The 26,130-nt window shown below is 58.9% G+C and overlaps 3 pseudogenes; all 3 read right to left on the bottom strand.

Annotated features, from left to right (window-relative positions):
- Positions 1-6,277: 6,277 nt before the first annotated feature.
- LOC133072994 (ubiquitin carboxyl-terminal hydrolase 17-like protein 6) lies at positions 6,278-7,137 on the bottom strand (annotated as a pseudogene).
- A 3,774-nt stretch (positions 7,138-10,911) lies between these two features.
- Positions 10,912-11,771, bottom strand: LOC133072993 (ubiquitin carboxyl-terminal hydrolase 17-like protein 6; annotated as a pseudogene).
- A 13,019-nt stretch (positions 11,772-24,790) lies between these two features.
- On the bottom strand, positions 24,791-25,650 carry LOC133072992 (ubiquitin carboxyl-terminal hydrolase 17-like protein 6; annotated as a pseudogene).
- Positions 25,651-26,130: the final 480 nt, after the last annotated feature.

Below are 26,130 nucleotides of genomic sequence, written 5' to 3'. Positions count from 1 at the left end.
TTGATAAGGGTCCTCGGGCGCCCCTCCACCAGGTCACGGGATCACGAGGCAGGCGGGAAAGCAGCTAGGAGAGGACAGTTTCCCCACCGGCCCAGACACTTCAGAGGCCGGCCGCGTCTCATGGCGTCCACCCGCTTTTGTCCGGGGCCAAGCTGGACGAGACAACTGACTGACAGGTAGGATGGGCAGACTCGGGTGTCCAGTTGTCTTGCTCTCCCAATCTAGGGCGGGCTTGGGTCTTTCCTCAGTGTGGGGAGGACCTTTGCTTTCAGAAAGCAATGGTTGCATGACCCGTCTCCACTTAGGCCTCTGTGCCATGCTGGTGGAGAAGTTTCTTTGGGACTCCATGGGTCGCCTTTCTCCCCTTGGCCTTCGTGTTGGTGCCTGTGGTGCTGCTGGTGATGCTCGTGGCACGGTGAATCACTTGTCCCGTTTGGCACTTGGAGGTTCTGCAGCAGTCTCCTTGCACCGGAAATGGAGCCCAGGCAACTCTGTGCACGAGTGTCCCGCCGGTGACGAACACATCCCTGCGTCATTCCTGCCGGAGGTCCCTTTCCCAAGTAGCACTACACCTCCCAAGGACATTCCACATATACAGCCTGTTCGCCCATCTTCTCCCCAGACCCTGCTCGACGTGTGTGGCGTTTTTGAGAGCCTGGCCAGCCAGAAGGAGATGATTCACGGACCTGCACCCGCTCCTCCCTGCCCCCCGGAGGGCTCAGGAGATCGTCTCCTTGCTCCGTTGGCTGTGGGCATACTGCGAGGCGTCACCCTGCCGCATCACTCACCAGAGGCCAGCAGTAAGGCCAGAGAATGCAGACCGGGAAAGAAAGGCAAACCAACATCCAAAGTCCCGTCCAGAGAGGACTCTCCCACCCCCGCAGAAGTGCGAGGCCCTCGGATCGTGCTCAAACGCGGTCACGCACCCCATCCTCCCCAGGAACTTCCCAGCAGAGACAGCCCTCGAGAGCTCGGCTGCTCAGCGTGATCCAGGTGAACACTGTGGCCCCGGGCACACTGCAGGCCCCGCCTTTTTCCAGGAGGCTGCACCAGCCACACCGCCGAGAGGAACTCGCTCGTCGCCGGAACACTCGGTGGGTCACACAGGGCGTGCAGCACGCAGAGTGTGCCTGTGCGTCTGCATGCATGTGCCTCAGAGCCTACCTACCGCCACAGCCCCAGAGATGGCTGCGGCTTCTTGTTCTTCCTCTTGGTCGCTCAGGCCCTCCCGCTGGCACAAGGGCCATTGCCAACGCTCGTGAGGCCCGGAGGCGGGCTGTCCGTTCTGGGACGGCCGAGCCGGTCGTGCTCCTGTTCTGGCAGCTTGCCGTTTCTCCCTTCTCCGTGGTTGGACTGGTGAATCACGACTGCTCCGGCAGGCAGAGCTGACTGGATCTTCCGGAGGTCGAAGGCCGGCTTCGGCCGCTTGTGCTCTTGGAGGCGTCTCCACTGCTCTAAGCTGATTCCTTCGACCTCTGTGTCCCCCGGGGACACGTGCGACTCAGGAGCTCTGCCGCTGGCAGCTCCCGCAGGCTCCCCGGGGCCGGAGGGGTCAGGCTCCCCGGGGTGAGTGGGGTCAGCCGTGAGGGGGGCCGCTGCCCCTCCCCCAGCTCCCCCTTGCCACGCACCCTCCCGGGAGTAGAAGAGCACGTAGGCGCTCTGGCTCAGGGCAGCACTCTCGTCACAGGCGCTCACCTTGGCATCATCCATCTTATACCACTGGCCGTTGCCCGCTCGCACGTAAGAAAAGTAGTGTCCTCGCTCACAGCTCCAGCCGGAGTGCACCAGCACGGCATAGAGCACGTAGCCCAGTGGCCTGCCTTCCGCTCAGACGTGTAGGGCTGCAGGTCGAGGCACTGGGGAGAGCGCACTTCCTGAGCCCTTTTGGCCCCGCTCACCTGTGTGAACCGCTTCAGCACCAGCACCAGGACCTGGGACGTGCTGTGCAAAGTCAACCTCTTGGTGGCAGGCACCTTCCGGGGACAAACGCCACTGTCATAGGCGTTTTCAGCGTCCAGCTTCTCGGGCTTCAGCAGCTCTCTCAGAGCTTGCTCCACACTCTGAGCCGCCGTGATATCCAGACTGATGTCCAGGTAAGGATCGAACGTGTCCGAGACTCCGAGGCTGTGGACACACTGGATCTGAGTCCTCCAAGTCCCGCCAAAGATCTGACGGATGAGGGTGGTATCCTCGGAGGGATGGCCCGACAGCTGAGATGCACTCAAGCACCCTTGCTGCATGGTATTCAGAGTGAATATCAGAAACTCGTGGGCATCTTCCTGCTGGTGTCTTTCGAAGCCCGCCAGCAGGTCCTTGCGGGGCCGGATCACCTCTCCCGGCTGAAGGAGGGCTCGGGTCACGTGAGCTCGCACGGCACAGAGCGTGCAGGAGGTGCTGGCCGGACAGAGGGTGGCGTGCTGCTGGGACACCATCCAGCTGGCCAGGGGCGGCGTGTGGCTCAGACACTGCAGCGCTGCATTCACGTAGCAGGTATTCCCCAGAATATGAAGCCCAGCCCAGACCCTCCACGGCCCCCTCCAATTCAGGGCGACTTGGTGGCCAGGCACCAGCCCTGCTGACCCATGAGCGAAGTCACCCCTCTGGGGCCGCCCGACCGCCGGCCACGGCCCCTCACGGACACAGGGTTCCCAAAGGGTTTCCACACCCGCGGCACTGGGCCGACAACCTTGCCCTCCGGGGAAGACGTTGAAGGGAGAAGGACATTCACCTCCCCCGTGCGCAGAAGCAGCCCCCGGGTCTCTGCAAACAAGGCCCACGAGTCTTTCCGTCTCCTACCTGCCTCTGCACAATGAAGCCTCCTTCCCTCAGAGGGTGCTTCTCTGAGAAAGGGCCTGGGCCCCGCCCCCTCGGGCCTTTCATGGCTTTCCCACGGCCCCACCCCCGCACGCGCAACATCCTCATTGGCTGAGGCGTCCCAGGGCGTGCTCACTCCCACTCCCGACATTCCACCACCGACACTTTTCTCCGGGAATTCCCCATGACGAACCCCCGCACGTACTTCCGATCTGGCCCTGGACCAAAGGGCTCAGGATGCAAATGAATCCCGGGGCCTTTGGCCTTCCAGACTTGCCTGCTAGACAGTCACTGCAGGGCTTCCAAGTTTAGCGCACACATGTGGGCTGGGGAGGAATTCCGTGGGCTCGCCCTTCAGGTCCTAACACACTTGTGGAAAGACATGTCTGCCCACCTACCCTCTCTCCTTGAGGGCTCTCCCCACCCCAGTCCCCTGCCTGAGGACAACCCCTCCCCGGACAACAAGAAACCCTTGCCTCAACTTTGCTCTCGACTGAGGTCCACTCCAATTTCTATGGTTTCTCACGAGCCACTCTTCTAGCGTTCAGGGTCCTGGCACCAAAACATGCCGCGACTGTGGCACATATGCTTCTCTCCCTTCAGGGCCGTTGGTTATGGTCCAAAGCGAGCTCCTTCAGAAAGTCACAGGCTCGCTGAAACTTTGGATTCATTTCTTCAGCTCCTTTCCAACCTTAGTTGTCTTCTTTATTATTTGCTTCTTTTTTTTTTTGGGGGGGGGGGGTATTCGCTCATTTATTATTGGTTATTTTTTTTTTGTATTGTCTGTTCATTTTATTTATTTATTTATTTATTTATTTTTGCTTGATATTATTCTCTGTTTCTACCTTAATTACACTAGTTGACTTTTAGAGTCATCTTTCCAATGTAGGGGCTCAAAACGCACTATAACTTAAGGTATAAAGAGATTTCCCTCCTGGAAGAGGATGACTGTTGGTTTCCTTCTTGGCGTGTGACATGTATGTTTGTTTGCTCTGCCGACCTGGATATTGTGCTTGCCTTCCAACACTACGGGCGTTCCACAGTCCATGGGTTTCCCATAGCTGATGTGGTGATTCCTTTGATCCTTACTAGGAAAAGACGGTCGTGACCCCATTTTCTTCCTTAGCCTATTGCACCCCTCCCACCTCCCGCTGCCCCATCCCATCCCAGGACCCTACTGCTTTGTGCTTTATGACGCACGTGCTCACACACTTGCTGTCCTTTTGCCTCCTTCCTATGGCACAGAGAAGCCAGATCAGCCAGTATTTGTCTCTCTTTTGCACAGATTTCCCCCAGCATCAGGCGACATTCCCCTTCCCCCTGCCACGCCATTCCAATCACTGTTTTCTCCTTCTTCTCCTTCTTCTCCTTCTTCAACTTCTTCACCTCCTTCTCCTTTTCTGTCTCCTTCTTCTTCTTCGTCGTCTTCTTCTTCTTCCTCTTCTTCAGAGGGTGTAGATGGGGCAAGCAGTAAGTTCATTTGAGGCGATGGGGCAGAGGAAGACTGGTGGGGATACTGAGGGCGGCCTGTGGGTGGCTCGACTTCCTCGTCCAGGGCACGCTTGTTCGTGTTCTTGGGCAAAGGTACTGCTCATCATTCTTTTTCCTCTCTGCGTGTGGTGGGCACGGTGCTTTGTAGGTAACCGTGCGGGGGGAAGGAGCCAGCGGAACGTTCTCTGTTCCTTGCCAAGCCGACTAGCGCGGTCAGGAGCCACAGTTGTCCCTCTAGGTCCAAGATGCTAAATCGCTAATTCCAGATCCACCGTTTAATGGAGGGTTTTGGGTTTGAAGCCGGCAACCAAGAGAAAGAAAGAAACCGCAAGAGGGGATTGATAAGGGTCCTCGGGCGCCCCTCCACCAGGTCACGGGATCACGAGCCAGGCGGGAAAGCAGCTAGGAGAGGACAGTTTCCCCACCGGCCCAGACACTTCAGAGGCCGGCCGCGTCTCATGGCGTCCACCCGCTTTTGTCCGGGGCCAAGCTGGACGAGACAACTGACTGACAGGTAGGATGGGCAGACTCGGATGTCCAGTTGTCTTGCTCTCCCAATCTAGGGCGGGCTTGGGTCTTTCCTCAGTGTGGGGAGGACCTTTGCTTTCAGAAAGCAATGGTTGCATGACCCGTCTCCACTTAGGCCTCTGTGTCATGCTGGTGGAGAAGTTTCTTTGGGACTCCATGGGTCGCCTTTCTCCCCTTGGCCTTCGTGTTGGTGCCTGTGGTGCTGCTGGTGATGCTCGTGGCACGGTGAATCACTTGTCCCGTTTGGCACTTGGAGGTTCTGCAGCAGTCTCCTTGCACCGGAAATGGAGCCCAGGCAACTCTGTGCACGAGTGTCCCGCCGGTGACGAACACATCCCTGCGTCATTCCTGCCGAAGGTCCCTTTCCCAAGTAGCACTACACCTCCCAAGGACATTCCACATATAGAGCCTGTTCGCCCATCTTCTCCCCGGACCCTGCTCGACGTGTGTGGCGTTTTTGAGAGCCTGGCCAGCCAGAAGGAGATGATTCACGGACCTGCACCCGCTCCTCCCTGCCCCCCGGAGGGCTCAGGAGATGGTCTACTTGCTCCGTTGGCTGTGGGCATACTGCGAGGCGTCACCCTGCCGCATCACTCACCAGAGGCCAGCAGTAAGGCCAGAGAATGCAGACCGGGAAAGAAAGGCAAACCAACATCCAAAGTCCCGTCCAGAGAGGACTCTCCCACCCCCGCAGAAGTGCGAGGCCCTCGGATCGTGCTCAAACGCGGTCACGCACCCCATCCTCCCCAGGAACTTCCCAGCAGAGACAGCCCTCGAGAGCTCGGCTGCTCAGCGTGATCCAGGTGAACACCGTGGCCCCGGGCACACTGCAGGCCCCGCCTTTTTCCAGGAGGCTGCACCAGCCACACCGCCGAGAGGAACTCGCTCGTCGCCGAACACTTGGTGGGTCACACAGGGCGTGCCGCACGCAGAGTGTGCCTGTGCGTCTGCATGCATGTGCCTCAGAGCCTACCTACCGCCACAGCCCCAGAGATGGCCGCAGCTTCTTGTTCTTCCTCTTGGTCGCTCAGGCCCTCCCGCTGGCACAAGGGCCATTGCCAACGCTCGTGAGGCCCGGAGGCGGGCTGTCCGTTCTGGGACGGCCGAGCCGGTCGTGCTCCTGTTCTGGCAGCTTGCCGTTTCTCCCTTCTCCGTGGTTGGACTGGTGAATCACGACTGCTCCGGCAGGCAGAGCTGACTGGATCTTCCGGAGGTCGAAGGCCGGCTTCGGCCGCTTGTGCTCTTGGAGGCGTCTCCACTGCTCTAAGCTGATTCCTTCGACCTCTGTGTCCCCCGGGGACACGTGCGACTCAGGAGCTCTGCCGCTGGCGGCTCCCGCAGGCTCCCCGGGGCCGGAGGGGTCAGGCTCCCCGGGGTGAGTGGGGTCAGCCGTGAGGGGGGCCGCTGCCCCTCCCCCAGCTCCCCCTTGCCACGCACCCTCCCGGGAGTAGAAGAGCACGTAGGCGCTCTGGCTCAGGGCAGCACTCTCGTCACAGGCGCTCACCTTGGCATCATCCATCTTATACCACTGGCCGTTGCCCGCTCGCACGTAAGAAAAGTAGTGTCCTCGCTCACAGCTCCAGCCGGAGTGCACCAGCACGGCATAGAGCACGTAGCCCAGTGGCCTGCCTTCCGCTCAGACGTGTAGGGCTGCAGGTCGAGGCACTGGGGAGAGCGCACTTCCTGAGCCCTTTTGGCCCCGCTCACCTGTGTGAACCGCTTCAGCACCAGCACCAGGACCTGGGACGTGCTGTGCAAAGTCAACCTCTTGGTGGCAGGCACCTTCCGGGGACAAACGCCACTGTCATAGGCGTTTTCAGCGTCCAGCTTCTCGGGCTTCAGCAGCTCTCTCAGAGCTTGCTCCACACTCTGAGCCGCCGTGATATCCAGACTGATGTCCAGGTAAGGATCGAACGTGTCCGAGACTCCGAGGCTGTGGACACACTGGATCTGAGTCCTCCAAGTCCCGCCAAAGATCTGACAGATGAGGGTGGTGTCCTCGGAGGGATGGCCCGACAGCTGAGATGCACTCAAGCACCCTTGCTGCATGGTATTCAGAGTGAATATCAGAAACTCGTGGGCATCTTCCTGCTGGTGTCTTTCGAAGCCCGCCAGCAGGTCCTTGCGGGGCCGGATCACCTCTCCCGGCTGAAGGAGGGCTCGGGTCACGTGAGCTCGCACGGCACAGAGCGTGCAGGAGGTGCTGGCCGGACAGAGGGTGGCGTGCTGCTGGGACACCATCCAGCTGGCCAGGGGCGGCGTGTGGCTCAGACACTGCAGCGCTGCATTCACGTAGCAGGTATTCCCCAGAATATGAAGCCCAGCCCAGACCCCCCACGGCCCCCTCCAATTCAGGGCGAGTTGGTGGCCAGGCACCAGCCCTGCTGACCCATGAGCGAAGTCACACCTCTGGGGCCGCCCGACCGCCGGCCACGGCCCCTCACGGACACAGGGTTCCCAAAGGGTTTCCACACCCGCGGCACTGGGCCGACAACCTTGCCCTCCGGGGAAGACGTTGAAGGGAGAAGGACATTCACCTCCCCCGTGCGCAGAAGCAGCCCCCGGGTCTCTGCAAACAAGGCCCACGAGTCTTTCCGTCTCCTACCTGCCTCTGCACAACGAAGCCTCCTTCCCTCAGAGGGTGCTTCTCTGAGAAAGGGCCTGGGCCCCGCCCCCTCGGGCCTTTCATGGCTTTCCCACGGCCCCACCCCCGCACGCGCAACATCCTCATTGGCTGAGGCGTCCCAGGGCGTGCTCACTCCCACTCCCGACATTCCACCACCGACACTTTTCTCCGGGAATTCCCCATGACGAACCCCCGCACGTACTTCCGATCTGGCCCTGGACCAAAGGGCTCAGGATGCAAATGAATCCCGGGGCCTTTGGCCTTCCAGACTTGCCTGCTAGACAGTCACTGCAGGGCTTCCAAGTTCAGCACACACATGTGGGCTGGGGAGGAATTCCGTGGGCTCGCCCTTCAGGTCCTAACACACTTGTGGAAAGACATGTCTGCCCACCTACCCTCTCTCCTTGAGGGCTCTCCCCACCCCAGTCCCCTGCCTGAGGACAACCCCTCCCCAGAGAACAAGAAACCCTTGCCTCAACTTTGCTCTCGACTGAGGTCCACTCCAATTTCTATGGTTTCTCACGAGCCACTCTTCTAGCGTTCAGGGTCCTGGCACCAAAACATGCCGCGACTGTGGCACATATGCTTCTCTCCCTTCAGGGCCGTTGGTTATGGTCCAAAGCGAGCTCCTTCAGAAAGCCACAGGCTCGCTGAAACTTTGGATTCATTTCTTCAGCTCCTTTCCAACCTTAGTTGTCTTCTTTATTATTTGCTTCTTTTTTTTTTGGGGGTGGGGGTATTCGCTCATTTATTATTGGTTATTTTTTTTGTATTGTCTGTTCATTTTATTTATTTATTTATTCATTTTTGCTTGATATTATTCTCTGTTTCTACCTTAATTACACTAGTTGACTTTTAGAGTCATCTTTCCAATGTAGGGGCTCAAAACGCACTATAACTTAAGGTATAAAGAGATTTCCCTCCTGGAAGAGGATGACTGTTGGTTTCCTTCTTGGCGTGTGACATGTATGTTTGTTTGCTCTGCCGACCTGGATATTGTGCTTGCCTTCCAACACTACGGGCGTTCCACAGTCCATGGGTTTCCCATAGCTGATGTGGTGATTCCTTTGATCCTTACTAGGAAAAGACGGTCGTGACCCCATTTTCTTCCTTAGCCTATTGCACCCCTCCCACCTCCCGCTGCCCCATCCCATCCCAGGACCCTACTGCTTTGTGCTTTATGACGCACGTGCTCACACACTTGCTGTCCTTTTGCCTCCTTCCTATGGCACAGAGAAGCCAGATCAGCCAGTATTTGTCTCTCTTTTGCACAGATTTCCCCCAGCATCAGGCGACATTCCCCTTCCCCCTGCCACGCCATTCCAATCACTGTTTTCTCCTTCTTCTCCTTCTTCTCCTTCTTCAACTTCTTCACCTCCTTCTCCTTTTCTGTCTCCTTCTTCTTCTTCGTCGTCTTCTTCTTCTTCCTCTTCTTCAGAGGGTGTAGATGGGGCAAGCAGTAAGTTCATTTGAGGCGATGGGGCAGAGGAAGACTGGTGGGGATACTGAGGGCGGCCTGTGGGTGGCTCGACTTCCTCGTCCAGGGCACGCTTGTTCGTGTTCTTGGGCAAAGGTACTGCTCATCATTCTTTTTCCTCTCTGCGTGTGGTGGGCACGGTGCTTTGTAGGTAACCGTGCGGGGGGAAGGAGCCAGCGGAACGTTCTCTGTTCCTTGCCAAGCCGACTAGCGCGGTCAGGAGCCACAGTTGTCCCTCTAGGTCCAAGATGCTAAATCGCTAATTCCAGATCCACCGTTTAATGGAGGGTTTTGGGTTTGAAGCCGGCAACCAAGAGAAAGAAAGAAACCGCAAGAGGGGATTGATAAGGGTCCTCGGGCGCCCCTCCACCAGGTCACGGGATCACGAGCCAGGCGGGAAAGCAGCTAGGAGAGGACAGTTTCCCCACCGGCCCAGACACTTCAGAGGCCGGCCGCGTCTCATGGCGTCCACCCGCTTTTGTCCGGGGCCAAGCTGGACGAGACAACTGACTGACAGGTAGGATGGGCAGACTCGGATGTCCAGTTGTCTTGCTCTCCCAATCTAGGGCGGGCTTGGGTCTTTCCTCAGTGTGGGGAGGACCTTTGCTTTCAGAAAGCAATGGTTGCATGACCCGTCTCCACTTAGGCCTCTGTGTCATGCTGGTGGAGAAGTTTCTTTGGGACTCCATGGGTCGCCTTTCTCCCCTTGGCCTTCGTGTTGGTGCCTGTGGTGCTGCTGGTGATGCTCGTGGCACGGTGAATCACTTGTCCCGTTTGGCACTTGGAGGTTCTGCAGCAGTCTCCTTGCACCGGAAATGGAGCCCAGGCAACTCTGTGCACGAGTGTCCCGCCGGTGACGAACACATCCCTGCGTCATTCCTGCCGAAGGTCCCTTTCCCAAGTAGCACTACACCTCCCAAGGACATTCCACATATAGAGCCTGTTCGCCCATCTTCTCCCCGGACCCTGCTCGACGTGTGTGGCGTTTTTGAGAGCCTGGCCAGCCAGAAGGAGATGATTCACGGACCTGCACCCGCTCCTCCCTGCCCCCCGGAGGGCTCAGGAGATGGTCTACTTGCTCCGTTGGCTGTGGGCATACTGCGAGGCGTCACCCTGCCGCATCACTCACCAGAGGCCAGCAGTAAGGCCAGAGAATGCAGACCGGGAAAGAAAGGCAAACCAACATCCAAAGTCCCGTCCAGAGAGGACTCTCCCACCCCCGCAGAAGTGCGAGGCCCTCGGATCGTGCTCAAACGCGGTCACGCACCCCATCCTCCCCAGGAACTTCCCAGCAGAGACAGCCCTCGAGAGCTCGGCTGCTCAGCGTGATCCAGGTGAACACCGTGGCCCCGGGCACACTGCAGGCCCCGCCTTTTTCCAGGAGGCTGCACCAGCCACACCGCCGAGAGGAACTCGCTCGTCGCCGAACATTTGGTGGGTCACACAGGGCGTGCCGCACGCAGAGTGTGCCTGTGCGTCTGCATGCATGTGCCTCAGAGCCTACCTACCGCCACAGCCCCAGAGATGGCTGCGGCTTCTTGTTCTTCCTCTTGGTCGCTCAGGCCCTCCCGCTGGCACAAGGGCCATTGCCAACGCTCGTGAGGCCCGGAGGCGGGCTGTCCGTTCTGGGACGGCCGAGCCGGTCGTGCTCCTGTTCTGGCAGCTTGCCGTTTCTCCCTTCTCCGTGGTTGGACTGGTGAATCACGACTGCTCCGGCAGGCAGAGCTGACTGGATCTTCCGGAGGTCGAAGGCCGGCTTCGGCCGCTTGTGCTCTTGGAGGCGTCTCCACTGCTCTAAGCTGATTCCTTCGACCTCTGTGTCCCCCGGGGACACGTGCGACTCAGGAGCTCTGCCGCTGGCGGCTCCCGCAGGCTCCCCGGGGCCGGAGGGGTCAGGCTCCCCGGGGTGAGTGGGGTCAGCCGTGAGGGGGGCCGCTGCCCCTCCCCCAGCTCCCCCTTGCCACGCACCCTCCCGGGAGTAGAAGAGCACGTAGGCGCTCTGGCTCAGGGCAGCACTCTCGTCACAGGCGCTCACCTTGGCATCATCCATCTTATACCACTGGCCGTTGCCCGCTCGCACGTAAGAAAAGTAGTGTCCTCGCTCACAGCTCCAGCCGGAGTGCACCAGCACGGCATAGAGCACGTAGCCCAGTGGCCTGCCTTCCGCTCAGACGTGTAGGGCTGCAGGTCGAGGCACTGGGGAGAGCGCACTTCCTGAGCCCTTTTGGCCCCGCTCACCTGTGTGAACCGCTTCAGCACCAGCACCAGGACCTGGGACGTGCTGTGCAAAGTCAACCTCTTGGTGGCAGGCACCTTCCGGGGACAAACGCCACTGTCATAGGCGTTTTCAGCGTCCAGCTTCTCGGGCTTCAGCAGCTCTCTCAGAGCTTGCTCCACACTCTGAGCCGCCGTGATATCCAGACTGATGTCCAGGTAAGGATCGAACGTGTCCGAGACTCCGAGGCTGTGGACACACTGGATCTGAGTCCTCCAAGTCCCGCCAAAGATCTGACAGATGAGGGTGGTGTCCTCGGAGGGATGGCCCGACAGCTGAGATGCACTCAAGCACCCTTGCTGCATGGTATTCAGAGTGAATATCAGAAACTCGTGGGCATCTTCCTGCTGGTGTCTTTCGAAGCCCGCCAGCAGGTCCTTGCGGGGCCGGATCACCTCTCCCGGCTGAAGGAGGGCTCGGGTCACGTGAGCTCGCACGGCACAGAGCGTGCAGGAGGTGCTGGCCGGACAGAGGGTGGCGTGCTGCTGGGACACCATCCAGCTGGCCAGGGGCGGCGTGTGGCTCAGACACTGCAGCGCTGCATTCACGTAGCAGGTATTCCCCAGAATATGAAGCCCAGCCCAGACCCCCCACGGCCCCCTCCAATTCAGGGCGAGTTGGTGGCCAGGCACCAGCCCTGCTGACCCATGAGCGAAGTCACACCTCTGGGGCCGCCCGACCGCCGGCCACGGCCCCTCACGGACACAGGGTTCCCAAAGGGTTTCCACACCCGCGGCACTGGGCCGACAACCTTGCCCTCCGGGGAAGACGTTGAAGGGAGAAGGACATTCACCTCCCCCGTGCGCAGAAGCAGCCCCCGGGTCTCTGCAAACAAGGCCCACGAGTCTTTCCGTCTCCTACCTGCCTCTGCACAACGAAGCCTCCTTCCCTCAGAGGGTGCTTCTCTGAGAAAGGGCCTGGGCCCCGCCCCCTCGGGCCTTTCATGGCTTTCCCACGGCCCCACCCCCGCACGCGCAACATCCTCATTGGCTGAGGCGTCCCAGGGCGTGCTCACTCCCACTCCCGACATTCCACCACCGACACTTTTCTCCGGGAATTCCCCATGACGAACCCCCGCACGTACTTCCGATCTGGCCCTGGACCAAAGGGCTCAGGATGCAAATGAATCCCGGGGCCTTTGGCCTTCCAGACTTGCCTGCTAGACAGTCACTGCAGGGCTTCCAAGTTCAGCACACACATGTGGGCTGGGGAGGAATTCCGTGGGCTCGCCCTTCAGGTCCTAACACACTTGTGGAAAGACATGTCTGCCCACCTACCCTCTCTCCTTGAGGGCTCTCCCCACCCCAGTCCCCTGCCTGAGGACAACCCCTCCCCAGAGAACAAGAAACCCTTGCCTCAACTTTGCTCTCGACTGAGGTCCACTCCAATTTCTATGGTTTCTCACGAGCCACTCTTCTAGCGTTCAGGGTCCTGGCACCAAAACATGCCGCGACTGTGGCACATATGCTTCTCTCCCTTCAGGGCCGTTGGTTATGGTCCAAAGCGAGCTCCTTCAGAAAGCCACAGGCTCGCTGAAACTTTGGATTCATTTCTTCAGCTCCTTTCCAACCTTAGTTGTCTTCTTTATTATTTGCTTCTTTTTTTTTGGGGGGTGGGGGTATTCGCTCATTTATTATTGGTTATTTTTTTTGTATTGTCTGTTCATTTTATTTATTTATTTATTCATTTTTGCTTGATATTATTCTCTGTTTCTACCTTAATTACACTAGTTGACTTTTAGAGTCATCTTTCCAATGTAGGGGCTCAAAACGCACTATAACTTAAGGTATAAAGAGATTTCCCTCCTGGAAGAGGATGACTGTTGGTTTCCTTCTTGGCGTGTGACATGTATGTTTGTTTGCTCTGCCGACCTGGATATTGTGCTTGCCTTCCAACACTACGGGCGTTCCACAGTCCATGGGTTTCCCATAGCTGATGTGGTGATTCCTTTGATCCTTACTAGGAAAAGACGGTCGTGACCCCATTTTCTTCCTTAGCCTATTGCACCCCTCCCACCTCCCGCTGCCCCATCCCATCCCAGGACCCTACTGCTTTGTGCTTTATGACGCACGTGCTCACACACTTGCTGTCCTTTTGCCTCCTTCCTATGGCACAGAGAAGCCAGATCAGCCAGTATTTGTCTCTCTTTTGCACAGATTTCCCCCAGCATCAGGCGACATTCCCCTTCCCCCTGCCACGCCATTACAATCACTGTTTTCTCCTTCTTCTCCTTCTTCTCCTTCTTCAACTTCTTCACCTCCTTCTCCTTTTCTGTCTCCTTCTTCTTCTTCGTCGTCTTCTTCTTCTTCCTCTTCTTCAGAGGGTGTAGATGGGGCAAGCAGTAAGTTCATTTGAGGCGATGGGGCAGAGGAAGACTGGTGGGGATACTGAGGGCGGCCTGTGGGTGGCTCGACTTCTTCGTCCAGGGCACGCTTGTTCGTGTTCTTGGGCAAAGGTACTGCTCATCATTCTTTTTCCTCTCTGCGTGTGGTGGGCACGGTGCTTTGTAGGTAACCGTGCGGGGGGAAGGAGCCAGCGGAACGTTCTCTGTTCCTTGCCAAGCCGACTAGCGCGGTCAGGAGCCACAGTTGTCCCTCTAGGTCCAAGATGCTAAATCGCTAATTCCAGATCCACCGTTTAATGGAGGGTTTTGGGTTTGAAGCCGGCAACCAAGAGAAAGAAAGAAACCGCAAGAGGGGATTGATAAGGGTCCTCGGGCGCCCCTCCACCAGGTCACGGGATCACGAGCCAGGCGGGAAAGCAGCTAGGAGAGGACAGTTTCCCCACCGGCCCAGACACTTCAGAGGCCGGCCGCGTCTCATGGCGTCCACCCGCTTTTGTCCGGGGCCAAGCTGGACGAGACAACTGACTGACAGGTAGGATGGGCAGACTCGGATGTCCAGTTGTCTTGCTCTCCCAATCTAGGGCGGGCTTGGGTCTTTCCTCAGTGTGGGGAGGACCTTTGCTTTCAGAAAGCAATGGTTGCATGACCCGTCTCCACTTAGGCCTCTGTGCCATGCTGGTGGAGAAGTTTCTTTGGGACTCCATGGGTCGCCTTTCTCCCCTTGGCCTTCGTGTTGGTGCCTGTGGTGCTGCTGGTGATGCTCGTGGCACGGTGAATCACTTGTCCCGTTTGGCACTTGGAGGTTCTGCAGCAGTCTCCTTGCACCGGAAATGGAGCCCAGGCAACTCTGTGCACGAGTGTCCCGCCGGTGACGAACACATCCCTGCGTCATTCCTGCCGAAGGTCCCTTTCCCAAGTAGCACTACACCTCCCAAGGACATTCCACATATAGAGCCTGTTCGCCTATCTTCTCCCCGGACCCTGCTCGACGTGTGTGGCGTTTTTGAGAGCCTGGCCAGCCAGAAGGAGATGATTCACGGACCTGCACCCGCTCCTCCCTGCCCCCCGGAGGGCTCAGGAGATGGTCTACTTGCTCCGATGGCTGTGGGCATACTGCGAGGCGTCACCCTGCCGCATCACTCACCAGAGGCCAGCAGTAAGGCCAGAGAATGCAGACCGGGAAAGAAAGGCAAACCAACATCCAAAGTCCCGTCCAGAGAGGACTCTCCCACCCCCGCAGAAGTGCGAGGCCCTCGGATCGTGCTCAAACGCGGTCACGCACCCCATCCTCCCCAGGAACTTCCCAGCAGAGACAGCCCTCGAGAGCTCGGCTGCTCAGCGTGATCCAGGTGAACACCGTGGCCCCGGGCACACTGCAGGCCCCGCCTTTTTCCAGGAGGCTGCACCAGCCACACCGCCGAGAGGAACTCGCTCGTCGCCGAACACTTGGTGGGTCACACAGGGCGTGCCGCACGCAGAGTGTGCCTGTGCGTCTGCATGCATGTGCCTCAGAGCCTACCTACCGCCACAGCCCCAGAGATGGCTGCGGCTTCTTGTTCTTCCTCTTGGTCGCTCAGGCCCTCCCGCTGGCACAAGGGCCATTGCCAACGCTCGTGAGGCCCGGAGGCGGGCTGTCCGTTCTGGGACGGCCGAGCCGGTCGTGCTCCTGTTCTGGCAGCTTGCCGTTTCTCCCTTCTCCGTGGTTGGACTGGTGAATCACGACTGCTCCGGCAGGCAGAGCTGACTGGATCTTCCGGAGGTCGAAGGCCGGCTTCGGCCGCTTGTGCTCTTGGAGGCGTCTCCACTGCTCTAAGCTGATTCCTTCGACCTCTGTGTCCCCCGGGGACACGTGCGACTCAGGAGCTCTGCCGCTGGCGGCTCCCGCAGGCTCCCCGGGGCCGGAGGGGTCAGGCTCCCCGGGGTGAGTGGGGTCAGCCGTGAGGGGGGCCGCTGCCCCTCCCCCAGCTCCCCCTTGCCACGCACCCTCCCGGGAGTAGAAGAGCACGTAGGCGCTCTGGCTCAGGGCAGCACTCTCGTCACAGGCGCTCACCTTGGCATCATCCATCTTATACCACTGGCCGTTGCCCGCTCGCACGTAAGAAAAGTAGTGTCCTCGCTCACAGCTCCAGCCGGAGTGCACCAGCACGGCATAGAGCACGTAGCCCAGTGGCCTGCCTTCCGCTCAGACGTGTAGGGCTGCAGGTCGAGGCACTGGGGAGAGCGCACTTCCTGAGCCCTTTTGGCCCCGCTCACCTGTGTGAACCGCTTCAGCACCAGCACCAGGACCTGGGACGTGCTGTGCAAAGTCAACCTCTTGGTGGCAGGCACCTTCCGGGGACAAACGCCACTGTCATAGGCGTTTTCAGCGTCCAGCTTCTCGGGCTTCAGCAGCTCTCTCAGAGCTTGCTCCACACTCTGAGCCGCCGTGATATCCAGACTGATGTCCAGGTAAGGATCGAACGTGTCCGAGACTCCGAGGCTGTGGACACACTGGATCTGAGTCCTCCAAGTCCCGCCAAAGATCTGACGGATGAGGGTGGTGTCCTCGGAGGGATGGCCCGACAGCTGAGATGCACTCAAGCACCCTTGCTGCATGGTATTCAGAGTGAATATCAGAAACTCGTGGGCATCTTCCTGCTGGTGTCTTTCGAAGCCCGCCAGCAGGTCCTTGCGGGGCCGGATCACCTCTCCCGGCTGAAGGAGGGCTCGGGTCACGTGAGCTCGCACGGCACAGAGCGTGCAGGAGGTGCTGGCCGGAAAGAGGGTGGCGTGCTGCTGGGACACCATCCAGCTGGCCAGGGGCGGCGTGTGGCTCAGACACTGCAGCGCTGCATTCACGTAGCAGGTATTCCCCAGAATATGAAGCCCAGCCCAGACCCTCCACGGCCCCCTCCAATTCAGGGCGACTTGGTGGCCAGGCACCAGCCCTGCTGACCCATGAGCGAAGTCACCCCTCTGGGGCCGCCCGACCGCCGGCCACGGCCCCTCACGGACACAGGGTTCCCAAAGGGTTTCCACACCCGCGGCACTGGGCCGACAACCTTGCCCTCCGGGGAAGACGTTGAAGGGAGAAGGACATTCACCTCCCCCGTGCGCAGAAGCAGCCCCCGGGTCTCTGCAAACAAGGCCCACGAGTCTTTCCGTCTCCTACCTGCCTCTGCACAATGAAGCCTCCTTCCCTCAGAGGGTGCTTCTCTGAGAAAGGGCCTGGGCCCCGCCCCCTCGGGCCTTTCATGGCTTTCCCACGGCCCCACCCCCGCACGCGCAACATCCTCATTGGCTGAGGCGTCCCAGGGCGTGCTCACTCCCACTCCCGACATTCCACCACCGACACTTTTCTCCGGGAATTCCCCATGACGAACCCCCGCACGTACTTCCGATCTGGCCCTGGACCAAAGGGCTCAGGATGCAAATGAATCCCGGGGCCTTTGGCCTTCCAGACTTGCCTGCTAGACAGTCACTGCAGGGCTTCCAAGTTCAGCACACACATGTGGGCTGGGGAGGAATTCCGTGGGCTCGCCCTTCAGGTCCTAACACACTTGTGGAAAGACATGTCTGCCCACCTACCCTCTCTCCTTGAGGGCTCTCCCCACCCCAGTCCCCTGCCTGAGGACAACCCCTCCCCGGACAACAAGAAACCCTTGCCTCAACTTTGCTCTCGACTGAGGTCCACTCCAATTTCTATGGTTTCTCACGAGCCACTCTTCTAGCGTTCAGGGTCCTGGCACCAAAACATGCCGCGACTGTGGCACATATGCTTCTCTCCCTTCAGGGCCGTTGGTCATGGTCCAAAGCGAGCTCCTTCAGAAAGCCACAGGCTCGCTAAAACTTTGGATTCATTTCTTCAGCTCCTTTCCAACCTTAGTTGTCTTCTTTATTATTTGCTTTTTTTTTGGGGGGGGGGTATTCGCTCATTTATTATTGGTTATTTTTTTTGTATTGTCTGTTCATTTTATTTATTTATTTATTCATTTTTGCTTGATATTATTCTCTGTTTCTACCTTAATTACACTAGTTGACTTTTAGAGTCATCTTTCCAATGTAGGGGCTCAAAACGCACTATAACTTAAGGTATAAAGAGATTTCCCTCCTGGAAGAGGATGACTGTTGGTTTCCTTCTTGGCGTGTGACATGTATGTTTGTTTGCTCTGCCGACCTGGATATTGTGCTTGCCTTCCAACACTACGGGCGTTCCACAGTCCATGGGTTTCCCATAGCTGATGTGGTGATTCCTTTGATCCTTACTAGGAAAAGACGGTCGTGACCCCATTTTCTTCCTTAGCCTATTGCACCCCTCCCACCTCCCGCTGCCCCATCCCATCCCAGGACCCTACTGCTTTGTGCTTTATGACGCACGTGCTCACACACTTGCTGTCCTTTTGCCTCCTTCCTATGGCACAGAGAAGCCAGATCAGCCAGTATTTGTCTCTCTTTTGCACAGATTTCCCCCAGCATCAGGCGACATTCCCCTTCCCCCTGCCACGCCATTCCAATCACTGTTTTCTCCTTCTTCTCCTTCTTCAACTTCTTCACCTCCTTCTCCTTTTCTGTCTCCTTCTTCTTCTTCGTCGTCTTCTTCTTCTTCCTCTTCTTCAGAGGGTGTAGATGGGGCAAGCAGTAAGTTCATTTGAGGCGATGGGGCAGAGGAAGACTGGTGGGGATACTGAGGGCGGCCTGTGGGTGGCTCGACTTCCTCGTCCAGGGCACGCTTGTTCGTGTTCTTGGGCAAAGGTACTGCTCATCATTCTTTTTCCGCTCTGCGTGTGGTGGGCACGGTGCTTTGTAGGTAACCGTGCGGGGGGAAGGAGCCAGCGGAACGTTCTCTGTTCCTTGCCAAGCCGACTAGCGCGGTCAGGAGCCACAGTTGTCCCTCTAGGTCCAAGATGCTAAATCGCTAATTCCAGATCCACCGTTTAATGGAGGGTTTTGGGTTTGAAGCCGGCAACCAAGAGAAAGAAAGAAACCGCAAGAGGGGATTGATAAGGGTCCTCGGGCGCCCCTCCACCAGGTCACGGGATCACGAGGCAGGCGGGAAAGCAGCTAGGAGAGGACAGTTTCCCCACCGGCCCAGACACTTCAGAGGCCGGCCGCGTCTCATGGCGTCCACCCGCTTTTGTCCGGGGCCAAGCTGGACGAGACAACTGACTGACAGGTAGGATGGGCAGACTCGGGTGTCCAGTTGTCTTGCTCTCCCAATCTAGGGCGGGCTTGGGTCTTTCCTCAGTGTGGGGAGGACCTTTGCTTTCAGAAAGCAATGGTTGCATGACCCGTCTCCACTTAGGCCTCTGTGCCATGCTGGTGGAGAAGTTTCTTTGGGACTCCATGGGTCGCCTTTCTCCCCTTGGCCTTCGTGTTGGTGCCTGTGGTGCTGCTGGTGATGCTCGTGGCACGGTGAATCACTTGTCCCGTTTGGCACTTGGAGGTTCTGCAGCAGTCTCCTTGCACCGGAAATGGAGCCCAGGCAACTCTGTGCACGAGTGTCCCGCCGGTGACGAACACATCCCTGCGTCATTCCTGCCGGAGGTCCCTTTCCCAAGTAGCACTACACCTCCCAAGGACATTCCACATATAGAGCCTGTTCGCCCATCTTCTCCCCAGACCCTGCTCGACGTGTGTGGCGTTTTTGAGAGCCTGGCCAGCCAGAAGGAGATGATTCACGGACCTGCACCCGCTCCTCCCTGCCCCCCGGAGGGCTCAGGAGATCGTCTCCTTGCTCCGTTGGCTGTGGGCATACTGCGAGGCGTCACCCTGCCGCATCACTCACCAGAGGCCAGCAGTAAGGCCAGAGAATGCAGACCGGGAAAGAAAGGCAAACCAACATCCAAAGTCCCGTCCAGAGAGGACTCTCCCACCCCCGCAGAAGTGCGAGGCCCTCGGATCGTGCTCAAACGCGGTCACGCACCCCATCCTCCCCAGGAACTTCCCAGCAGAGACAGCCCTCGAGAGCTCGGCTGCTCAGCGTGATCCAGGTGAACACTGTGGCCCCGGGCACACTGCAGGCCCCGCCTTTTTCCAGGAGGCTGCACCAGCCACACCGCCGAGAGGAACTCGCTCGTCGCCGGAACACTCGGTGGGTCACACAGGGCGTGCAGCACGCAGAGTGTGCCTGTGCGTCTGCATGCATGTGCCTCAGAGCCTACCTACCGCCACAGCCCCAGAGATGGCTGCGGCTTCTTGTTCTTCCTCTTGGTCGCTCAGGCCCTCCCGCTGGCACAAGGGCCATTGCCAACGCTCGTGCGGCCCGGAGGCGGGCTGTCCGTTCTGGGACGGCCGAGCCGGTCGTGCTCCTGTTCTGGCAGCTTGCCGTTTCTCCCTTCTCCGTGGTTGGACTGGTGAATCACGACTGCTCCGGCAGGCAGAGCTGACTGGATCTTCCGGAGGTCGAAGGCCGGCTTCGGCCGCTTGTGCTCTTGGAGGCGTCTCCACTGCTCTAAGCTGATTCCTTCGACCTCTGTGTCCCCCGGGGACACGTGCGACTCAGGAGCTCTGCCGCTGGCAGCTCCCGCAGGCTCCCCGGGGCCGGAGGGGTCAGGCTCCCCGGGGTGAGTGGGGTCAGCCGTGAGGGGGGCCGCTGCCCCTCCCCCAGCTCCCCCTTGCCACGCACCCTCCCGGGAGTAGAAGAGCACGTAGGCGCTCTGGCTCAGGGCAGCACTCTCGTCACAGGCGCTCACCTTGGCATCATCCATCTTATACCACTGGCCGTTGCCCGCTCGCACGTAAGAAAAGTAGTGTCCTCGCTCACAGCTCCAGCCGGAGTGCACCAGCACGGCATAGAGCACGTAGCCCAGTGGCCTGCCTTCCGCTCAGACGTGTAGGGCTGCAGGTCGAGGCACTGGGGAGAGCGCACTTCCTGAGCCCTTTTGGCCCCGCTCACCTGTGTGAACCGCTTCAGCACCAGCACCAGGACCTGGGACGTGCTGTGCAAAGTCAACCTCTTGGTGGCAGGCACCTTCCGGGGACAAACGCCACTGTCATAGGCGTTTTCAGCGTCCAGCTTCTCGGGCTTCAGCAGCTCTCTCAGAGCTTGCTCCACACTCTGAGCCGCCGTGATATCCAGACTGATGTCCAGGTAAGGATCGAACGTGTCCGAGACTCCGAGGCTGTGGACACACTGGATCTGAGTCCTCCAAGTCCCGCCAAAGATCTGACGGATGAGGGTGGTGTCCTCGGAGGGATGGCCCGACAGCTGAGATGCACTCAAGCACCCTTGCTGCATGGTATTCAGAGTGAATATCAGAAACTCGTGGGCATCTTCCTGCTGGTGTCTTTCGAAGCCCGCCAGCAGGTCCTTGCGGGGCCGGATCACCTCTCCCGGCTGAAGGAGGGCTCGGGTCACGTGAGCTCGCACGGCACAGAGCGTGCAGGAGGTGCTGGCCGGACAGAGGGTGGCGTGCTGCTGGGACACCATCCAGCTGGCCAGGGGCGGCGTGTGGCTCAGACACTGCAGCGCTGCATTCACGTAGCAGGTATTCCCCAGAATATGAAGCCCAGCCCAGACCCTCCACGGCCCCCTCCAATTCAGGGCGACTTGGTGGCCAGGCACCAGCCCTGCTGACCCATGAGCGAAGTCACCCCTCTGGGGCCGCCCGACCGCCGGCCACGGCCCCTCACGGACACAGGGTTCCCAAAGGGTTTCCACACCCGCGGCACTGGGCCGACAACCTTGCCCTCCGGGGAAGACGTTGAAGGGAGAAGGACATTCACCTCCCCCGTGCGCAGAAGCAGCCCCCGGGTCTCTGCAAACAAGGCCCACGAGTCTTTCCGTCTCCTACCTGCCTCTGCACAATGAAGCCTCCTTCCCTCAGAGGGTGCTTCTCTGAGAAAGGGCCTGGGCCCCGCCCCCTCGGGCCTTTCATGGCTTTCCCACGGCCCCACCCCCGCACGCGCAACATCCTCATTGGCTGAGGCGTCCCAGGGCGTGCTCACTCCCACTCCCGACATTCCACCACCGACACTTTTCTCCGGGAATTCCCCATGACGAACCCCCGCACGTACTTCCGATCTGGCCCTGGACCAAAGGGCTCAGGATGCAAATGAATCCCGGGGCCTTTGGCCTTCCAGACTTGCCTGCTAGACAGTCACTGCAGGGCTTCCAAGTTCAGCACACACATGTGGGCTGGGGAGGAATTCCGTGGGCTCGCCCTTCAGGTCCTAACACACTTGTGGAAAGACATGTCTGCCCACCTACCCTCTCTCCTTGAGGGCTCTCCCCACCCCAGTCCCCTGCCTGAGGACAACCCCTCCCCGGACAACAAGAAATCCTTGCCTCAACTTTGCTCTCGACTGAGGTCCACTCCAATTTCTATGGTTTCTCACGAGCCACTCTTCTAGCGTTCAGGGTCCTGGCACCAAAACATGCCGCGACTGTGGCACATATGCTTCTCTCCCTTCAGGGCCGTTGGTTATGGTCCAAAGCGAGCTCCTTCAGAAAGCCACAGGCTCGCTGAAACTTTGGATTCATTTCTTCAGCTCCTTTCCAACCTTAGTTGTCTTCTTTATTATTTGCTTCTTTTTTTTTGGGGGGGGGGGTATTCGCTCATTTATTATTGGTTATTTTTTTTGTATTGTCTGTTCATTTTATTTATTTATTTATTCATTTTTGCTTGATATTATTCTCTGTTTCTACCTTAATTACACTAGTTGACTTTTAGAGTCATCTTTCCAATGTAGGGGCTCAAAACGCACTATAACTTAAGGTATAAAGAGATTTCCCTCCTGGAAGAGGATGACTGTTGGTTTCCTTCTTGGCGTGTGACATGTATGTTTGTTTGCTCTGCCGACCTGGATATTGTGCTTGCCTTCCAACACTACGGGCGTTCCACAGTCCATGGGTTTCCCATAGCTGATGTGGTGATTCCTTTGATCCTTACTAGGAAAAGACGGTCGTGACCCCATTTTCTTCCTTAGCCTATTGCACCCCTCCCACCTCCCGGTGCCCCATCCCATCCCAGGACCCTACTGCTTTGTGCTTTATGACGCACGTGCTCACACACTTGCTGTCCTTTTGCCTCCTTCCTATGGCACAGAGAAGCCAGATCAGCCAGTATTTGTCTCTCTTTTGCACAGATTTCCCCCAGCATCAGGCGACATTCCCCTTCCCCCTGCCACGCCATTCCAATCACTGTTTTCTCCTTCTTCTCCTTCTTCAACTTCTTCACCTCCTTCTCCTTTTCTGTCTCCTTCTTCTTCTTCGTCGTCTTCTTCTTCTTCCTCTTCTTCAGAGGGTGTAGATGGGGCAAGCAGTAAGTTCATTTGAGGCGATGGGGCAGAGGAAGACTGGTGGGGATACTGAGGGCGGCCTGTGGGTGGCTCGACTTCCTCGTCCAGGGCACGCTTGTTCGTGTTCTTGGGCAAAGGTACTGCTCATCATTCTTTTTCCGCTCTGCGTGTGGTGGGCACGGTGCTTTGTAGGTAACCGTGCGGGGGGAAGGAGCCAGCGGAACGTTCTCTGTTCCTTGCCAAGCCGACTAGCGCGGTCAGGAGCCACAGTTGTCCCTCTAGGTCCAAGATGCTAAATCGCTAATTCCAGATCCACCGTTTAATGGAGGGTTTTGGGTTTGAAGCCGGCAACCAAGAGAAAGAAAGAAACCGCAAGAGGGGATTGTTAATTATCCTCGGGCGCCCCTCCACCAGGTCACGGGATCACGAGCCAGGCGGGAAAGCAGCTAGGAGAGGACAGTTTCCCCACCGGCCCAGACACTTCAGAGGCCGGCCGCGTCTCATGGCGTCCACCCGCTTTTGTCCGGGGCCAAGCTGGACGAGACAACTGACTGACAGGTAGGATGGGCAGACTCGGATGTCCAGTTGTCTTGCTCTCCCAATCTAGGGCGGGCTTGGGTCTTTCCTCAGTGTGGGGAGGACCTTTGCTTTCAGAAAGCAATGGTTGCATGACCCGTCTCCACTTAGCCTCTGTGCCATGCTGGTGGAGAAGTTTCTTTGGGACTCCATGGGTCGCCTTTCTCCCCTTGGCCTTCGTGTTGGTGCCTGTGGTGCTGCTGGTGATGCTCGTGGCACGGTGAATCACTTGTCCCGTTTGGCACTTGGAGGTTCTGCAGCAGTCTCCTTGCACCGGAAATGGAGCCCAGGCAACTCTGTGCACGAGTGTCCCGCCGGTGACGAACACATCCCTGCGTCATTCCTGCCGAAGGTCCCTTTCCCAAGTAGCACTACACCTCCCAAGGACATTCCACATATAGAGCCTGTTCGCCCATCTTATCCCCGGACCCTGCTCGTCGTGTGTGGCGTTTTTGAGAGCCTGGCCAGCCAGAAGGAGATGATTCACGGACCTGCACCCGCTCCTCCCTGCCCCCCGGAGGGCTCAGGAGATCGTCTCCTTGCTCCGTTGGCTGTGGGCATACTGCGAGGCGTCACCCTGCCGCATCACTCACCAGAGGCCAGCAGTAAGGCCAGAGAATGCAGACCAGGAAAGAAAGGCAAACCAACATCCAAAGTCCCGTCCAGAGAGGACTCTCCCACCCCCGCAGAAGTGCGAGGCCCTTGGATCGTGCTCAAACGCGGTCACGCACCCCATCCTCCCCAGGAACTTCCCAGCAGAGACAGCCCTCGAGAGCTCGGCTGCTCAGCGTGATCCAGGTGAACACCGTGGCCCCGGGCACACTGCAGGCCCCGCCTTTTTCCAGGAGGCTGCACCAGCCACACCGCCGAGAGGAACTCGCTCGTCGCCGGAACACTTGGTGGGTCACACAGGGCGTGCCGCACGCAGAGTGTGCCTGTGCGTCTGCATGCATGTGCCTCAGAGCCTACCTACCGCCACAGCCCCAGAGATGGCTGCGGCTTCTTGTTCTTCCTCTTGGTCGCTCAGGCCCTCCCGCTGGCACAAGGGCCATTGCCAACGCTCGTGAGGCCCGGAGGCGGGCTGTCCGTTCTGGGACGGCCGAGCCGGTCGTGCTCCTGTTCTGGCAGCTTGCCGTTTCTCCCTTCTCCGTGGTTGGACTGGTGAATCACGACTGCTCCGGCAGGCAGAGCTGACTGGATCTTCCGGAGGTCGAAGGCCGGCTTCGGCCGCTTGTGCTCTTGGAGGCGTCTCCACTGCTCTAAGCTGATTCCTTCGACCTCTGTGTCCCCCGGGGACACGTGCGACTCAGGAGCTCTGCCGCTGGCGGCTCCCGCAGGCTCCCCGGGGCCGGAGGGGTCAGGCTCCCCGGGGTGAGTGGGGTCAGCCGTGAGGGGGGCCGCTGCCCCTCCCCCAGCTACCCCTTGCCACGCACCCTCCCGGGAGTAGAAGAGCACGTAGGCGCTCTGGCTCAGGGCAGCACTCTCGTCACAGGCGCTCACCTTGGCATCATCCATCTTATACCACTGGCCGTTGCCCGCTCGCACGTAAGAAAAGTAGTGTCCTCGCTCACAGCTCCAGCCGGAGTGCACCAGCACGGCATAGAGCACGTAGCCCAGTGGCCTGCCTTCCGCTCAGACGTGTAGGGCTGCAGGTCGAGGCACTGGGGAGAGCGCACTTCCTGAGCCCTTTTGGCCCCGCTCACCTGTGTGAACCGCTTCAGCACCAGCACCAGGACCTGGGACGTGCTGTGCAAAGTCAACCTCTTGGTGGCAGGCACCTTCCGGGGACAAACGCCACTGTCATAGGCGTTTTCAGCGTCCAGCTTCTCGGGCTTCAGCAGCTCTCTCAGAGCTTGCTCCACACTCTGAGCCGCCGTGATATCCAGACTGATGTCCAGGTAAGGATCGAACGTGTCCGAGACTCCGAGGCTGTGGACACACTGGATCTGAGTCCTCCAAGTCCCGCCAAAGATCTGACGGATGAGGGTGGTGTCCTCGGAGGGATGGCCCGACAGCTGAGATGCACTCAAGCACCCTTGCTGCATGGTATTCAGAGTGAATATCAGAAACTCGTGGGCATCTTCCTGCTGGTGTCTTTCGAAGCCCGCCAGCAGGTCCTTGCGGGGCCGGATCACCTCTCCCGGCTGAAGGAGGGCTCGGGTCACGTGAGCTCGCACGGCACAGAGCGTGCAGGAGGTGCTGGCCGGACAGAGGGTGGCGTGCTGCTGGGACACCATCCAGCTGGCCAGGGGCGGCGTGTGGCTCAGACACTGCAGCGCTGCATTCACGTAGCAGGTATTCCCCAGAATATGAAGCCCAGCCCAGACCCTCCACGGCCCCCTCCAATTCAGGGCGACTTGGTGGCCAGGCACCAGCCCTGCTGACCCATGAGCGAAGTCACACCTCTGGGGCCGCCCGACCGCCGGCCACGGCCCCTCACGGACACAGGGTTCCCAAAGGGTTTCCACACCCGCGGCACTGGGCCGACAACCTTGCCCTCCGGGGAAGACGTTGAAGGGAGAAGGACATTCACCTCCCCCGTGCGCAGAAGCAGCCCCCGGGTCTCTGCAAACAAGGCCCACGAGTCTTTCCGTCTCCTACCTGCCTCTGCACAATGAAGCCTCCTTCCCTCAGAGGGTGCTTCTCTGAGAAAGGGCCTGGGCCCCGCCCCCTCGGGCCTTTCATGGCTTTCCCACGGCCCCACCCCCGCACGCGCAACATCCTCATTGGCTGAGGCGTCCCAGGGCGTGCTCACTCCCACTCCCGACATTCCACCACCG

Source organism: Dama dama, chromosome 18 (assembly GCF_033118175.1).
Source record: "Dama dama isolate Ldn47 chromosome 18, ASM3311817v1, whole genome shotgun sequence".
NCBI lineage: Eukaryota > Metazoa > Chordata > Mammalia > Artiodactyla > Cervidae > Dama > Dama dama.
The sequence above is the reverse complement of the archived record's forward strand: the minus strand, read 5'-3'. Positions and strand labels throughout refer to the sequence as shown.